Source organism: Centropristis striata, chromosome 10 (assembly GCF_030273125.1).
Source record: "Centropristis striata isolate RG_2023a ecotype Rhode Island chromosome 10, C.striata_1.0, whole genome shotgun sequence".
Classification (NCBI taxonomy): domain Eukaryota; kingdom Metazoa; phylum Chordata; class Actinopteri; order Perciformes; family Serranidae; genus Centropristis; species Centropristis striata.
In genome coordinates this window covers 31790351-31804807 of record NC_081526.1, presented here as the reverse complement: position 1 = coordinate 31804807, position 14457 = coordinate 31790351, and the positions used below count along the sequence as shown (strand labels likewise).

General features: G+C 38.8%; 1 protein-coding gene across 3 annotated transcripts in view; it reads right to left on the bottom strand.

Annotated features, from left to right (window-relative positions):
- LOC131978986 (PTB domain-containing engulfment adapter protein 1) overlaps nt 1–2322 on the bottom strand; it is a 118415-nt gene extending 116093 nt beyond the window's left edge. Inside the window, exon 1 of one of the 3 annotated variants that reach the window (XM_059342842.1) lies at nt 2180–2322. The gene's annotated coding sequence lies outside the window, so the exon portion shown is untranslated. The remainder of the gene's footprint in view (nt 1–2179) is intronic. The other 2 variants (XM_059342838.1, XM_059342839.1) reach the window with 2 other exon arrangements.
- Nucleotides 2323–14457: the final 12135 nt, after the last annotated feature.

Here is a 14457-nt window from a genome sequence, read left to right as displayed (position 1 = left end):
CTGAGATAATAATCTTTGAGGATGGTGTTTTATTTTAAAGTCCAGTCACTTCAGTCAAGCTTCCCCAATCTTTGAGACTCATATCCCAGAATGCAATAGCAATTAAACAGCTCAGGAAAGGGTTGTTTATCTTATTGTTAAACAACAGCGAATTACAAGCAGTTTGCAGGAGACGTTTCCAGCAATTCTCAATTTTGGATTTTGAGCACTATTCAGCTCAAACATGAATCATAAAGTTCATTATATTTCAAATGCAGACAGATTGATGCCATTTGGACACAAATGAGAGCAGACTTGTTTACAAAAGAGAAAAGACACACTGCTGGTTCGCTGCAACCACACTCGTCATGCTGAGGTTAATTTGTGTTGCGCACAAAAGTCATCAAACACAGTAGAACACACGCCGGCGGCGGCAAGGCTGCTGAGGCTGAGTAAGACTTTGTCATTTAATTTACATGACCTTTATTTAACACTGCTTGAAATCAGATCTCCATGACCACCTAGCTCCACTCCTGGCAGACTACTAGGAACATGAAAAACTACTGTCCTGAATAGCAATTTGTAAAAGCCTCAAGGCTAATTCATGCCGATTTCCACAGCATACATTATGAGCCATTTGGAGAGCAGCTATTCAATTACCGCCACCAGTGGCTGCAAAACAACCCGAGCTCGTTCAATGAATGATACAGCATCAACCTGTTAAAGGCACACTGGAGATTAAAAATATGTGAAACAATGGTTATTGCTGACTTCAACAAGTCTCCTGAAGAAAAAAAAAAGAAGTCTATTTCACAACCATGGAAAATGGTGACTCCTCAGCCATGAAATGAGAAGTGTGGAACAGAAACCAGAAGTATTACACAGTCAGATGCTTATCCATCATCGAATGAATGGGTGTATCCATTACTCCAGTTATTAATATCTCCCAGCATGCAATTAACAAAGCCATTGTCATATTGAATCCCCGTTGAAAACAGACATGTAGCAGAATATCTAACAATGGAATTATGAAAGGTAAATGCTATTTCAAAGCTCTCTTATTTTGAAGGTGGAGTGTCAATCATCTCAATATGGCACTGCTGTCTGAAAATTATAATAGCAATGCTCTCAATATCACAAGCCTAAGCGTGTATTACACTAATATGGAGGTCAGTCACAGAAAATATGAGCAAAACTCTGAAATAGTGCCCCAGAATACATTTTTCTTTTTTGGTAATAGATGTGTTCCAGGTACAGCAACTTAACCTGGGTTTCGCTTTCTCGTTCAAATTTAGCTTCAAACAGTGTTAGAAGTAGACATTTTTATTTTATTTTGTCCCATTGAAAACAGACATGTAGAATATCTAACAAGGGAATTGTAAAAGGTAAATGCCATTTAAAAGCTCTCTTATTTTGAAGGTGGGGTGTCAATCATCTCAATATGGCTCTGCTGTCTGAAAATTATAATAGCAATGCTCTCAATATCACAAGCCTGAGCCTGTAGGCTATTAGGTCACTCACAGAAAATATGAGCAAAACTCTGAAATAGTGCCCCAGAATATGTTTTATTTTGGTAACAGATGTGTTCGAGGTACAGCAACTTAACCTGGGTTTCGCTTTCTCATTCAAATTTAGCTTCAAACTGTGTTAGAAGTAGACATTTTTATTTTATTTTGTCCCAATGCCGTATTGCTCCATCATTTACACGGTGACCAAAAAATCCATAACGTCACCGTCACTAATGACACATGAAAGCGGCAGTTTTATGCGCCTAAAAGCGAACTGTCAAACAGCGTCAAAGCGAGGAGATGACGCAGATATTCACCGTGTTTTCACTTCAAAGTGACAACTAGTAAACATTTTCGACTAAAGAAGAAGAGAGGCGAACTCGACGCCAGCTCGCAGTACCACCTTGCACGTACTTGCGCAACAAAGTTTCCCGTTAGGTCCGGAGTGTATTTAATACGGAAACACAAGTGCGGTATATTCCGTATAGCGAAACAGAATATGAAAACATGTGCTAAGTAGTCCACAGCAACAATGTCAACTTGGAGTTTTGACGGCAGACAGCGTATCGTGCACACAAAAGATTGTTCCCAGCAGTGGGGAAAGTCGTTATCTAACTCCACAAACAGCACCGTGGGAATGTTGGGAATGTTGTCACGGACAGAGGAGCGGAAAGGAGAGCGCCTTTACTTACACTGGAGAGAGAAGAAGTCCGAACAGTCCCGGAGAAAAAAAGAAGCCCACGGTCCTCTCCTCGGCGCTCCACAGTCACAGCTCTACATCCAGCAGTCTCATTCCCTCTCCTCCTCCTCCTCCTCCTCCTCCTCGGCTCCTCTACAGCTGCTGGATAAGTTTGCTGACGTCAACAAGCACTCGGTCTCAGCCGGCACAGCTCTTTGGTCGCAACTTGAATAATACATGGAAAAGGAGGGGAAAGACGCGACCGGAAAGAATCGGGGAGGCAGGCTGCACATTAGAGGCTACCCTTTCACGACAATAGCCATATTCATTTAAAAAAAAAAAAAAAAAAAAACGCTCCTTGGCTGTGACAAGGTGAGGGAATTGGAAATAATGCCTGGATTTGCATTACAATTTGAAATACACGTCAAGTAGATTTCAGTGAAGTGCTACACCAAAGTTATGAAGTAGTCTTTTTTTCCTGTAAAGAGGCACGTGCGTGCTTCTGCATCAGGATTTGGTTGTCAAAATATCTCAAAACGGACACCTCCATATCGGCACTCTGTTCAAATAATCGCCTAAGTCATTTTTTGTCAGAATTGTTTTTTTTTGCCTAAAATCTCCTCATGACGCCGGCCACCTATGGTAAAATCGCCTACATCCTCAGTTGATCAGATCATGTGATTTTACCCCTTTAAGATAATGGCCTATGTCAAGTGTGCGACTTAAGCGGATTTATTAAGCCTAAATCAAAATAAAATGTGACTTAGGCATTTTTTTAACATGCCTTTGTGACTTCAGCAAGATATGGTAACGCTTTATTCTAAGGTGTCTAGCTACATAAGATTGACATGAGCGTGTCATAAACATGACATGGGATGTGTCATGAACATTAATGACACTTTGAAGTAACATTAATGCTCATGATACTTGTCATGTCATGTTTCTGACAGGCTTGTGTGACTCTTATGTAGACACCTTCAAAATAAAGTGTTACCATATCTTGCTTAAGTCACAAAGGCATGTTCAAAAAATTGCCTGAGTCATTTATTAATCTTAAATTACATAATTTACACACAGTGTTATTACTATACCAATAGCCATTCTTTGTTACATCCTTTTTGAGTGAAATTTGAGTGAAATGATCAATAAATGTCATATGTTACACTTTTGGTGAAGTTTTTTGTGTTTCCTGCAAAACTTGAAAAAATGAGTTAGGCGATTATTTTAAGGGGTGACAATATTCACCAAGAGCAAAGAAGGTGGAGCAAAGAGTCAGCAAAGTCATGCAGATAGGCTGTATTTTTAAATATAATGTCACAATAGGGTTGGGAGATAGTTAAAAAACATATTTTTATCATCATTCAATGGAATATTGCTGTGATGAAATAACATTGTCTGAGATTTGTTGCACAATTACACAATTGACTGAATTGATAATAGCAGACACATAACTCAAATTTCTCAGAAAATCTGAGATAATAATATCTGAAGACTGTGATTTTATTTTAATAATGTCCAATCACTTCAGTCAAGCTTCTCTAACCTTGGTGGAAAATAATGGAGAATAATGTTGCTACCCACAATTTAATTCAACCAAAATGTGGGTTCCATTGTGTCAGGATTTTCTTCATTCATGAATATATTCATTCATTCAGATTTATTGTTCAGCTCCCGTTTGCCACCCACAAATTCTGCCTATAGGAATAGTTAAATCAAACGGTTGTCTTAACCTGATTATACTGAATGCATGTTAGAAAAAAAATTGAATTAGAATCAAGAAAAAGGCATGATCGTCATTATCTGTGTAATTTATGTCTCCCTTTTATGTATTATTACTTGCAAGATTCAAACGTTGCCCTTGTTTTTCCATAACCAATCTATAAATTATATAACATGAGAGTTTCCATAGTCGAGTATCTCATTTTGACAAGCTTGATACAGTTCAGTGGGCTACTTCCTAAATCCAATATGATAAGATGACCTCCATCAGTCTTTACAGTAGTGGAAGCTAAGGCCCATTACAATGTGACAGATAATAATCATGGGGGAAGTCAAAATCACTGGCAATGGGTTGGGAATAACTGTTGCATTTAAATTTATAACTGTGTTAAAAGCATTCTACAGCATTCCCCATATGTTGGTCCAATGATCAAGCCATTGGGGACATGACCAATGCATGTGTATGTTGCATTTGATACAAGCATCAATATTAATAGTAGACATTTTTGCTCATCTTGCATTAACTGGCATGATCCGGTGTAATACCTTTCAGATTAGATTTTTTATTGAATTAAAGCATTGCACATGGATAGAAGAAGTTCCTCTCTCAAAAGAAACCTTGAATGAGAGTGCATAAATCAACACAGTTAAACAAATTGTGCGATGGAAATAATATGTCTGTTATGATTAAAGCTGTCAAAGGGAAGTCTAGGGGGAAAACATCTTTATCTATTAGATACAGGACGACTACAGGCATCTACTGGAAGCCAGGATGCCTCTATTGTATAAGTTGATCAACAGTTTTTTTTCCCGATTCTTTTAGTAGGATTTAAAAAGTTTCTTACTTGTGACTCCAAGGTATCAAAGAAGACGCTGTGGCAGAAAGCGAGACATACTCTCTGGAATCACCATGACCTTGTATGCCTCAGCCTATTGAACATTTTTATATAACGTTACAGAAAAAATCTATGTTTCAATGTCATATCTTCTGATGGGGATGAGACAACTCATATGTTACTGTTGCCTTTTAAACTTTACCACGGTTCACTGCTTTAATAAAAAAAAAGCAGTAGCTAACTGGGTGCACATTATGTCTTTAGTGAACAGGATGAGGGAGAAAGTTGTTTTGAACGAGTCATGACTTTTATCTAACTTTACTGGCAGCAGGTGGGATGCTCTGAAGACAACACCCACAACAAGCTGTCTTATTTATTTTGTCTCAGCTCATTAAACCCCACTCTGTCCCTCCTGCTCTGTGATCACCTATACCGTGTTTTAATTAATATATTCACACTAACAATAAAGGTGTTCTAATTTGCATTTTTTCTTGTTTGTGTTGCCAGGAAATGGAACAGTACTGCGAATAAATACAAAGCGTTGAAATCAGAGTCATTCCCAGGCTGCATTGTTGATCAAGTCATTATTTTATGATACTATTATTTAAAATGACTATACAGGTAAGTGACAACAACTTTTTATGTCACTACCACACACCCTCTGAGCAGGTTGCCAGATGGGAAATGTTAAACTATAAAACCAGAGGCTTGGAAGGATCATATTAGACTAGTAACCATAACCATAAGAACAGAAGGGTGTAAATGTATAATGTCATGAGTGTGTATTTCAACGACTTTTTGACACACATAAAAATCTACCCACATCAGCTGTTTTTTGTTTTTTTTCAAGCAACCTGACATAGTAGTGAGTCACATAGACAACACCATAGTCAGGCGGCTTAGGACCAGATTTGAGAAGAAAGGGGACACGCCGGACAAAAGCACCAAAAATTTTCCACATGCTCTCTATCACCAAAGGTTTCAACTTTTGGTAGGAGCCACTTCATCAAAATTGCAGATCGGAGATGGCAGCCATATAAAGTCTATGAGAACCAATATATCTTCCAAGTCACTTAGAACGTCAATCTTGGTGTCAAAATATACATTTGCTGGGTCAAAGAATCATTTAAAGCTATTGAGAATATGACTGGATGACTCACTGTAAATAATTTGTTGATAAAGATCTGACATGAGATGAAAGCGTTCCCTTGATTTTTTTGAGCAGTGTACATGGCAGCTAATCTGAACTCTCCCGTGAACATTGATTCCAAACATCTTCAACTCAGGATTCCTGCTGCAGCACTTGAAGCGAGTTGCCCAGTCTGAGTGAAAATGAACATATCTATTTGATCAAATAATCATCTAGTGATATTCTCAATAGCTTTAAATGATTCTTTGACCCAGAAAATGTATATTTTGACACCAAGATTGACCTTCTAAGTGGCTTGGAAGATATAGCATTTCTCATAGACTTTATATGGCTGCCATCACTGCAATCTTGATGAAGTGGCTCCTACTAAAAATTGAAACCTATAATGATAGAGAGTATGTGGAAAAAATGTGGAGCTTTTGTCCGGCGTGTCCCCTTTTTTTGGCTAAGCCGCCTGACTACCAAGCATGACTGGTTGGAGAGATGCCACATGAGAAGAGATGCATTCTATGAACATCTATTCTATTGATTTAAGCCTATAAGTTCTTTATACCTAACCAAGTGGTTTTGGTGCCTTAACCTTAACAAAAGTGTTTTTCAGAGGGTTCAAACATCCATCATCACGTCAAAGGTGCGATTACAATGTGTAGTGGTCATCATGTGTTGTGGTGTGTTTTAAATCAGTAGTTGTTAGAATGTCAGAATGGGAACAGTGGCTACTTGGTAGCAAAAAGCTGCTATTATGAGTCCTCTACAGCTTTATAATAGTCTTCCAGTGCAGTCTGTTTTAGATTCTTTTTAATATTTATGAGGCAAACTTGACAGAAGAAGACATTTTCAGGAGAGTTCAAGTGCCAAGCAAGGTGGTGTTGCTGAAGACTCAGGGGTATGCAATTTACACTTCAACTTTGTACTTTTACACTAATATTGTATGGTCATATTGTTGTAAATCATAATGAAACAAAGCTTACTATCATGTTCATTCTGTCGTTTTAACACAAACTTAAAAAGAACACTATTTTAAGATTAAATTCATGCCAGAAAAAGAATACTTGAAAATGACAATAATCAATAATTCCAGGGCTAGGGAAACAAAAGGACAGCTTCCTACAAGCATCTGTGACACATCACATTACATTGAAATATAAATCCACGTCTTCAGGATTCAAAAGAGACTCATTCTCCAAACAAATTCCAAATAGGTCAGTGGCTGGCTCAGAGATTGGCTCTGCACTCTCAAATGCAGGCTCTTGTTTAAAGCATTTACAAGAAAATTAAGTTTATTTCATGGCAGCCAAAGTCTGGCTTAGATATTTCACAGAGGATTATAAAGCCTGATCTCAAAGGAGCTGGCAGACAGTCAGCTTCAAATGACTTTCCCCCGTCTACAGTTTGCTAAAAATGTATCAATATCACAGGAGAATCACCCCAGGTGCTGTCACAGTATTTACAGTCTCTCTCCCTCTCTGGCCAACTTCAGAGACTCTTTTGATGACATTGCAGATACAAAATGTGCCCTGGCTTCCTGATTTCAGGTTATGGCCGACACTGTATTCCACAGTGATGGATTAAACTGTCCACGATGACAAATAACATGAATATTTGAATTATATTTTGAAGATAACCCCCCCAATCAGTAATTAGCATTTATATCTTGTATAATTTTTTTCCCCTATTAAATCTATAGGCCTTCCTTCAGCTGCACTGTCTGGATTTAATCCTCAGTGATAGCACAAACCAATCTGCTAGACATTGCATACAAATTTGTTTTGTCAAATGTGTTTTCCTGGAAACTTAATTGCTGCCTGGGTTACATCTGCGGCAACACTTTTTTCCATTAGAGCACCAGAGGAGTATTTATCTTAAAACTGTTCTCCTTCAAAAAAGACAACTCCCATAGGTCGTTAGTACAAGCTGCTTATTACGACCATAGACTGTATATAAATAATGGACGTAGTGACCCTGATGTCACCCATTGGTTTGTGGACTGCCCGTTGGAAGCCGAGTTCAGCGTTACACTCGTCGCCATCTTGAGTCGCCATCTTGTTTCCAATATGCGGGGCAGACCATATTTGGACTGTGGAGGAGCGAGAGGGATCTGATCACTGACTACAGCCTCTCTACACCTCAACCTGACTGAGAGAAGCCGCTGCTAATTCATGTTAGCATTAACTGGAGCATTAACTGGGATGTTAGTTTTGGCTAGCAAAAAACAAAAACAAAATGTACGTTACTTACCTCAGAAAACTGAGCAGCGACTCCTTGGAGTGTCTGTTAGTCCAACCAAACGCTGAACAAGACATTTTTACTGAACAAAATGTCCATTAAGTGAAAATACAGTGTGAAAGGATCAAAGTTATGAGACCAGATCGATAAACGTCCTCTTTTCTATCTATATAATGTTATATATAACTTTATTGACACGTTGCTGTGGATACGCATTGCTTCTCTCCTGGTGACGGTTCGCCTTGTCAGTGACCTGTAGCCACGCCCCAAATCATACGATTCTTTATCTTCTATTTTCTTCTGAATGGGGCCATTATTAGAACTATTGACATCAAATTGTCTTGAAGATGATTTTTTACTAGTGATTGAGACCATATTGTTGTCCTGAAAATTTTTTCTGAGGTAATAAATCAAGTCAGAAGTTTTCAAATTTTGCACTGAAATGAATGGGCAGATTTTTTTTGCAGCCAAACTTAGCAACCCCTGGATTGCAGGCTTAAGGCGCTTCCTGGTTGGCCTCCATGCTCAGACACGGAGATTGCCGCCTGATTACAACCCATACTTACCTTTATTGTTCGGTGGCGACCTCTAGTGTCCATAATAATTATGACAGGAGTGAAGGAGAAAGTCAGATGACGTAGTATGAAGAGCAACATAGTTAGGAGTTTAGGGTGGATAAATGGGACAAACAAACACAGGACTTTGACCCAGGATACCGCCATTAGTGACTAATTTTGAGTAAACATAACTACGTAACAACATTCTTCGTTATTATTATATGCATAACTACGTCATGTACTGTATGTCCCTGCCCTAGTGAAGTAACAAATGTAGTTATTTTAACCAGAATCTCTTCTTAAACCAACCCAAACCCCAGGGTTCTTAACCAAGAAAATATTTTTTAAATAAAATATTTTGACCTGGGGAATGCATTTACATTACTGTGTGAATCTATATAGTATTCACTGGCGGACTCAGGATGTTTGAAGGGCATAAAAAAAAAAAATAGGGCACCTGCTGTATGCAGTGCGGCACCAGCGCACCTTAGAGGGCACTTTACAATGTTTTGTCCAGCGATTGTTTTCATGTGTCATATTCAGATCTTAATTTCAAAATCAGGAGGCTCTGGAACACAGAACGCAGCTGTGGTTTAGTTGGTCACCCACTGATTGGAAGGTGATGTATCGATCCCTGACCATGGCAGCCTACATGCTGAAGGCAAGATACTGAACTTAATACCCAAATCGCTCCCATTGTTGCGTTCATTGTATGAATGAATTCCTGATGATGGCAGCCTCGGCCACCTGTATGAATGTGTGTGTGATGAGCGCTGTTTGTAGTGTGTAAAACGCTTTGAGGGGTCGCAAAAACTAGAAAGGCGCAAAATAAGTGCAGTCCATGAACCATTTCACAGAGAGGACGCCCTTCTGGCACTTCGGGGGAGAGAAAAAGTCACAAAACACATCAAAAGTCCACATATCAGACCACACCTACATACTAGCTGTTAAAAGTAAACTAAACTGTCACCAAAAACAAAGTATAATTTATTTACATGTTATTATCAGAGCATTCACTATATTAATTATAATCTCTCAGCAGGGAGAGGCACAGAGAAGCAGTTGTTTATTCCAGTTTGTGGAGAAGATTTTTTTTTTTAAATGTCAGCGATAAATTCAGCAAAAACATTCTGGACTGGGTAGTTATGTTCATTAAACACTTCCTCTTTATGTTATGTCATGTTATGATAAATAATTTAAAACAAATTCACTGACATGGACATTCTTTTTTCCTCAGAATGCATTGGGTGTCGCAAATTAGTCGTACTGTGTAAGGACATTTCTGGGAGACTGCATCGGATAACAAGCTTTAGCCCTTTGATCAAGATAAAGAATATTGTTTTTCTTTGAAGATTATAGGGTTATAAAAAACAGCAACTGAACAACAAGATGATTGTTTTTAACGTATTAGTGATTCTTTATTACCATGATCAAAGTATCTTTGTTTTATTGTGCTCAGCTGAAAAATCAAACCTCCTTTTTGCCTCGCATAATATCACAAATCCCTGAGGCAGACAAATACCAAAATACCATATCATATATTTGGTATGTAAATTAAATATCCTGTTTATTTCTAAGTGTTAAAGGTTGGCTGCATTTGTAGCCAAGTAATATACTGCTGTGGATATACTGATGTGGAAGAAAAACTCTCAATTTTCAGGGCAAAGCTACAAACAGTCTCATCCACTTCCTTCCAATTTACTGTTCTTCCCGTCAACTAGCTTCCCTGTTTCACAGTGCATGGAACTGAAAAATATGCTTTTTCAAAAGGCTCCTTCCATTAGAGATGCTGTCTCCTCTGAATAATGTCAAAGCCTGCTTATTCTAACTGCACGGTGAACCCTGCTGGTTGATTGTTTTTGACATGTTTTAGTGTATAGTCAGCTATTTTCAGGCAAATATTAGATATTTGCACCATCTCCACTCTGCAGATTAATTCTTATATAGAAAGAGAGACTAAAGTAGATTTTCCAGTTGCACTGAAGGTCTTGCTTTATGCAAATGCAGCTTCTTTTGTTTGTGTGCTACCCCTACTGTATTTCACTTTTGTTATTTGCAATCCAATTCTCAGTCCATAACAGGGGTCTATTTCCAGGAAATACCCATCAACAAATCTATCCGTTTCCATCTGGTGAGATGAGGCTGAACGTTAAGAGCAGAGCTAAAGACAGATCTGCACATCTATCGTCTTTGCACATATCCAAAATATCAGACACTGCAACTTCAGTGGCAATTTTACAGCTTAAATTCTATCTCGTATGCAGGTTCTTTTTCTGCCTCTTGGTAGAATGAGCCTGCTTTGTTTACTATGTTTAGACATTTCTTAGATCCTTTAACGTATATGCCTTTTCGAGAGACACTCTCATGGATTCAAAGTGTTTAAGTTATTCCCTTATAATACAGTGGGAAGGTGGCTTTCAATACCAAAGACTAGAGTATAAGCAGTCACACACACAACATATAAATCTGTGGTATTAACCCTTTAAAATCTGAGGGGGGCAAACCAGAGATATGAAACATTTCTGCACCCTTAGGCCCTGGCACAGGGCTATAAGACATACCATAACGCAGTTCTCAAACTTTTTCTGTCAGGCCCCCATTTTGGAGGAAGAAAAATTTACGGGGCTCCCCTAACCCCGACAAACACTAGTCCCTTTCATAGTGCAGACCCGCAAATGTCTCACAATATTGCCGGAAAGATCTGTGCCGGCTTTTCACCTTAGGGCGTTCATATTGATCCCGGGAAAGCGTGATATTCGTGCCCTTTCATAGTGCAGTCTGGCGTCGCCGAACAAGATGGAGGAGAAGATAGTGACGTGAGACAGAGTAGCAGCAGTGCTGCACAGTAGCACAGTGCTAATAGGCTACACAGTTAGCTCTGTAGCAGTACAGTGTGTATGTGCTGCAGCAGTATGTGTTCAGTTAGCGACCTTCATTTGTTTACAACAAGCACCGGACACTCAGCGGACAATTAGCGATGCTGGTTTGTTTACAATCAGCGGTGGACACTGCGTGTACGGTTAGCATGCTGGTTTGTTTACAATATGCAACGTGACAAGTTAGCCACAGTAGCCGTGGTTGTTGTGCAGCTGAACAGTGATTCAATAACTGTCAGACCAAGTGGGAGATGTGTGTTAGACATCACGCACGATGTCAAATATCCCGTTCATGTGGTTCCTCGTCCAACAGTCCCACCAATTTTCCACCTCTGTCACTACCTCTGGAGATGGAAAATTGCTGGTGCAGGCAAGACAATACAGAGCTGTAAATGTCCCGGCATGAAACAGCACTATGAAAGGGGCTAATGGGTCAGGTATAACTTTTATTTAAAGAAATATAAATATTATAACCATTCGTTTTGCTTTTCTTTGAGTAATGTGTTGTGCAAATTAAAAAGAGGTTCAATTTATCAACCCTTTTTTCATCACTCATATTTGACACCATATCCAGAGCAGCTGGTAGTATTGGCTCCTCTGCAATTTTGTATGCAACCTTATAGGATGCCAGTTGTGCTTTGTTGTAAGTGTATTCACAAAGTCTCCTGTTGAAAAACTCGAGTTGCTAAGTGTCTCTTCAGTTTGTTAGGTTTCATACTGTCTGCTGCCGGATTATTGAGACATAACACACAGAGAGGTCTTTCTTCATCTCCTACCACATTTGCCATGAACCCAAGACTGGGTTACGCATTGTCATATTTTCTCATCTTGGATTTTGGTGGAATTATTGTTCACATTGGCCAACATTATCTTGTTATTTTCATCCTTTTTCCTTTCAGCCCCATTAAGAAACTTGTCTTTTCTCCAAACCTTTTTTTCCCCTAAACTTAAGTAAGTAATTTTTGTTTGAATTTTACAATGTTGACCCTTTTTTTAAAAACTGGGACCTGGTGCGGCTGTATTTTTTCCCCCCAAAGCTGTATTACCACCACAATAGAGGGTTGCAGTGGTGTAGAAATGATTACAAAAAGATTCATGTCTTTGGTTCACAGAAACATACAATGCCAACATCTATTCTGGCGACTGGGTTTAATCTGCTCTATGTCTTCTTTCTCAGGTGATGTGTTGTAATGCATGTTAAGTCTACACATCATGCACAGGGTATTTCAATATGCTCTGTCCTGTGATCTGCTGCTGCAATAATTGGATTTGAAATCTATGCAGCACATCGTGAGTAGGGGTTGTTTCAAAAGTAGATCGTTATATCCTGTATATCCAATCTCATGAGAAGATGAGAGTGTCGATGTCACATAAAGCAGCCATTAGGGAGCTGTGCTTTGGCGCTTTGTGTGATGTTATTGGCCAAAAATTTCACCATGATTGCATGCATTGTCAGGCCTTAATCACATCAATTACTTCCTTCTCTCTTTGCCCTCACTAGGTGTTCAGGATCCAGGCAGAAGAGTTAGTATAAGAGCATCTGACATCCAAGGGAGCTCTATTGAGGCTTTGCATCTTTAAAAAGGAAACTTTCCTTCCCCCACAAACAAACAGATGGGGTTTAATACGAGCCATATGCCCTTTATTGTAGTGGTGTGCCAATGAAGCTTCATGAACCTTTTTCACGTTTTTTTTAAACCAAGGGGGCCATGTATGGGGCCCTGAAAATAAAGAAAATGGCCCAAGAAGAATCATTGACACATCCTTTTTTTATTGTTAGGAGGTGCCCCTAATGGTCTCAGTAATTACGATAGAGCCAAGTCAGATACAAAGTATAAAGAGCAACAAAGTCCATGTCGGGCGGGTGGGATTGGTGTCAATGGGTCAAACAAACACAGGAGTTATTTGTGTTCTTTAACTTCTGTGCATAGTCATGTTACATTTATGTCACATTACATTTTAGATCACATTTTTATCAACTACAGTATCAGTAGTTATTTTACACCAAACTATCTTTTGTTAAGCCTAAACAACTAGTTCTGTTGCCTAAACCTGACCAAACTGTGGCCATTTGACAACGTGATCCAACCATGGCTCCTTATAGACTGTTACTGTCAGTAGGTGACAGGCTGTTCTCATAAAACATTTATAGATAGTTTTCAGCGTAATGCACTGATATTCATAACTATCCTACAAAATAGTGTCCATTTCTGTAAAATACAGACACAAAGCAATGCTGACACATTCATGACAAGAGTAGAGTTGGACGGCATAAACCCAGGACTTTGTCCCAGGGACCACTGACATATCTGCATCCAATAATTCTTAATGTAAGTAGTTATTTTAAGCCTAACCCTGTTCTCTGTTGCTAACCTTAAGAGAATGGTTATTCGTTACCTAGTTCCATATCACAACATTACCAAAATGTTTAAAACGTGATGATGAAGTGTTTTAAACAGTGACCGTTATGTCGTAAGACATTAAATGTTACATAAGACAAACCCGTTCATGAGAGTATGTGGATTGAGGAAATGCTCCTGCAGGTCATATAAGCGGGTATGGGTATGTGGTCATATGATTTGGTGGACTTGTTTACCAAGTAGTCATGGTAATTACTAAAATACAGTACTGTGCAAAAGTTTTAGGCGGGTGTGGAAAAATTTTGTCAAATAAGAATGTTAATAGTTTAAATATACATCTTATCAATTAAGAAAATGCAATGTTAGGGAACAGAAGAAAAATCTAAATCAGATTAATATTTGCTGTGACCATCCTTTACCTTTGTGGTTTAAATTTACTACTTCTCTGAGTGAGAAAAGTGGATTAAAGAAGAAGTCGAAGTTCCTTCTAGTTTTCTTTATTATCAAACATCAGAATACACTGCCTTGGTACAGCGGAGGAGAACTTTGTCAATTTCAAGGCTGCTG